Source organism: Ursus americanus, chromosome 6, assembly GCF_024610735.1.
Source record: "Ursus americanus isolate L20-20 chromosome 6, mUrsAme1.1.p, whole genome shotgun sequence".
Lineage (NCBI taxonomy): Eukaryota > Metazoa > Chordata > Mammalia > Carnivora > Ursidae > Ursus > Ursus americanus.
In genome coordinates this window covers 31054900-31058918 of record NC_142132.1, presented here as the reverse complement: position 1 = coordinate 31058918, position 4019 = coordinate 31054900, and positions in this window count along the sequence as shown.

Below are 4019 nucleotides of genomic sequence, written 5' to 3'. Positions count from 1 at the left end.
TGTAAGACTTTACCCATGTTATTTTCTTGGTTTTTATTTTAGATGTAGAATTTTTTTTTTTTTTGGGTAAATTCATTTTTCAGGGATTGAACACTATTGTTAGCAAGTGCCTAAAAGATGTGAAACAGTTTACATATGTCAACTGTAACAGTAGGTCCCAAATGGGCCCATTCCCCCAAAAGTTTTATTTTAAAGAAAGCCATACATAGATGCTTCAAGCTATCTTGCTATGCACATTATACATGTACTTTTTTTGTGCAGTTTGTCTACTTTCCTAGTGAAGTATTTTTTGTATAAAACCTGTTACAATTGTGTTTCTTAAATTGAGCCTAAGAATGGAGTTGATTGGAAATATACAGTATATATTAATAATGTATATGGTGTTTAAAGAATGGTAAGCAATGTTAATTTCTGTAATGAACATTTTCTTCAATTAAATTTATCTTAAGTTTGTGTTTACACAATAATTTTTTTACTGTACTAAAATCAAATGGGAATTTTATTCTAATGGGAAATATTTATATTTCAAAGACGTTTTTTCTTTAAATGCTAGGGAACTATGTAAAATAAAGTGTGGATTTTTACCCCCAAAATCATAGGTGAAATTTTGAAATTTTGTTTGAGAAGGGTAACACTTATCATGAAGTTATTGTAGTTATGCTGATAAGGAAAGTCAGAGAGAGGCTAATGCTCTTCAGTACCCTGAGAGCAGTAAAATTGAGGGGCTCTGCTATTACGGGTAGATTTATAATTCCTTGCCTTCCGTGAATGGAGAGAGAGAAGCAACAATCTTGCCAATGTTGGCAGCGTTATAAAAATAGATTTCAGAATAGCTATACCAGTAAAAATGCATTTAATGTTATGATACATACTTTTTGCCTTAAAGTTTTAAAAGCCATTTTAAAAAGATTCATGCCCCAGGTACTCTGGTTAGTACATTTTCTGATTAGTTAGGTTATTCTAAAGAAGGCAGACCTACTTGGAGCCTCTTTATTGCCAGAGTGAAAAATCCAGAACCAAAACCCTCCATCCTTTTTTTTTTCTTCTGGCTGAAACTGAACTAAAGTGGTTCTTTAAAATATGAATATTCAGTAGTTTGAGGTTGTTACTACAACTGGAAGAGTTTTATTTTTGCAATCCAACTTCTTAGGAATGTGTTTCATTTTTTTCCTATTTGTCCATCTCCATTGGAAATGGGCCTCTCTATTTGGCTTTCAATTAAAAAAATAGTTTAATTTTTAAAAAGTTTACCTTTCTTACTAAGCACTCAGTAGATTGAAGTGTGATATATATGTATATTTTAATGAAAAATTGCGATTTTGTTAAGGGATGAGCAAAGTTTATCAGTAAAGGTTAAGTTAGTAAATAACTTAGGCTTCCTAGGCCATTTAGTCTCTGTCGTAACTTCTTAATTCTACCACAATGCAGAAGCAGCCCTAGACAGTACATAATGAGTATGCCTATGTTTTAATAAAACTTCATTTAAAGAAATGAGCCATTGGGCTGAATTTGGCCCACCATATTGTTTACTAACCCTTGGCTTAGTTCTCTCAAAGGTCTGCTCTTGGAATGGGATTTTTTAAATTAAAAACAAGTTTGATATAGTCTTTTTTGTGATGTGTACCAGCTGTATAAAACAAAGTATGAAAACTAAAATATGCATATAAGTTGCCAGTGTAGATGTATTTAGAAGTGAAAAGAATGTAAATGTGATGAAAAGGATTAGTGGGTAAAATAGATGGGTCTTTTGTGTGCAAAGGGTAATGCATCTTATGGAGGGATTAAAAATGAAACAGGTACTGTGGGAATTTCTGTCCAGGTTAGATGAGAAATAGGTACTAGTTCTTTAAGTGATTTGAAATAGCTGTTAAGAAAAGTAACAAAAGTTCTTGGGTTGGGGGAGAATGGAGGTGAGGTGAAGACAATATTAATTCCATACAGCTAATTTTACTGATTTTTTTTTCTCCCACCGTTGGCATCTGGTTATTTAACTTGGGATATGTCCCATTTTAATTGCATAGCAATTTGTGAGGATTCTTGTTTTCAGCCAAGTGCCTTGACTCCATTGAGGATATTATCTAGTGAAACTTGCTGGTGGAATTTTCAGGACATTATTTGTTGCTACTTGAGAATGTAGCAGTAGCAGAAAAATGTTCCTATAATGCAGAGTTAAAATAGGATCAGTTTGGTTGATTTTGGTGTTCATTGATTTAAGTATGCTCTTAATTGGATAATTGAGAAGTAGTCAATATCTTGGAAGAGGTGTTTGACAAAGTCTTCTTTGAATTATTATTTTTTAGTTCTGTCTTTTGAGCTTCTGTTAATAAGTGCCCCAAATTTAAAAATCTTCTTTCTTTAAAAAGTACATATCATTATTGTGATAATGTAAGTGTTTGAGTAGTGTAGAAAGAATGTTAATGTTAGGTAAATCAATTTCAAAAATAGTGATTTTAGTCAATGTTAAGAATGTACTTACCAAAAAAATACTCATTCCTAGTAATGTCATTTTTAATATGTTAGAAGAATACTTCCTTAATACTTTAGAGTCCTTTAACCAAAAGTGAAGGTAATGTTCAGGGTTGTGACTGAAATTGCTTCTTTCAGTTAAGGTGCCTGCTGCTGTCATCAATTACTTCGTAAGTTATTACTAATGTAAAAAGATAGGAAAACAAAATGGAAGACTTGGATAGAGATCAAAATACTATTTGCAAATAACTTGATTTCAATATTTTGAAAATCCAGAGTACAGTGAAAATTAGCTTTCCTGAACACTTAATAGTAATCAGTTGGCAAATAATAAAAAGAAAACCCATTTATAGTAAGAGCCACAAAATAATAACTTTAAAAGTTATGTGAAGCTGCCAAAGGAAACACCACAAAACCTAACTGGGAGATACACAGTTTGGGTGTAAGATTAAATATATCTCTATTTGGTAGATCCCATTTCCCACACAGATGTTCCACAGAAGGCTTACATCAAGTGGAAGATGGCTGCTGATTAGTGGCACCCATTGTATGCCTCCCAAATCCTGCAGTATAAGAGAATCAGGGCAGGACAGCTACTCTGACAGTGCAAGTCCCCTTTCCCACAAGACCGTGTTGCAAGAGACCTGCTCTGGTGGGCTTGGCGTCCAAATGGTAGCTTACATCTGTCCCAGCTTTCTGGGGACAGAAGAGCTATTCTGTGTACATTCTGCAGCTGGCGAACATTAGCAGATTCCATCCTCCCTGATTTTGGGCTATAGAAGATCCATACTGGGAGGTGATAGAAGATTCTCCTCTAACCCCTAACACAGCTGCTCTGCAGGGAGGATCTGGGAGACATTCAACAAAGCTGGTTTCCCATACTCCACTGCACCCCCCCCCCCCACATGCTCCATAGCACAAAGGCAAAGGGGTTGTTCAGGGGAAGGTTTGAGTGAGCTTCAAAGACTTGACACAACACTTGCCATCACCAGGGACCTAACTTTACCTAGAACAGACTGGAGCAGTTTGTACCCCTGAATATTGTTGAAAACTATAGGACAATCAGCTACCAATAAATAGAGGCTAACAGCTGCTGGTGATACCAATAGATGTCAGCCAGAAAGCTTAAAGACAAGATCAGGGGGAGAGACCAAGAGAGAGGGTAAAACTACAGACATCCCTCGTGATCAGAAATAATGTGTGTAGGTTCAAGGCTATAGCCGCATAGGGGCAGTGAGAGGGGAAATGTCTGAGTTACAAGTCCCTGACAGAATGTAGGGCAAAACTTGGAAACTCCCTAAATAGTGAAAAATGCCAAGCCCCACACAATGGTGAAGGGTGTAAATATCCATAATTCAGGGGGCTTAAAGACAACGTCTTGTTAATTAGTAGCTAGTCATTAAATGATGCTGACTCAGAAGCAACCCCTAGGAAGTCAGTCTTAAAAATGAGGGAGAAACAAGTTGAGCAGTAACATCAGAGGCACAGACTTCATGAATTAGTCCAGACGAGTCACTAAATAAAAATTAGCCCAGAGTGGTCAGGAGAACCAC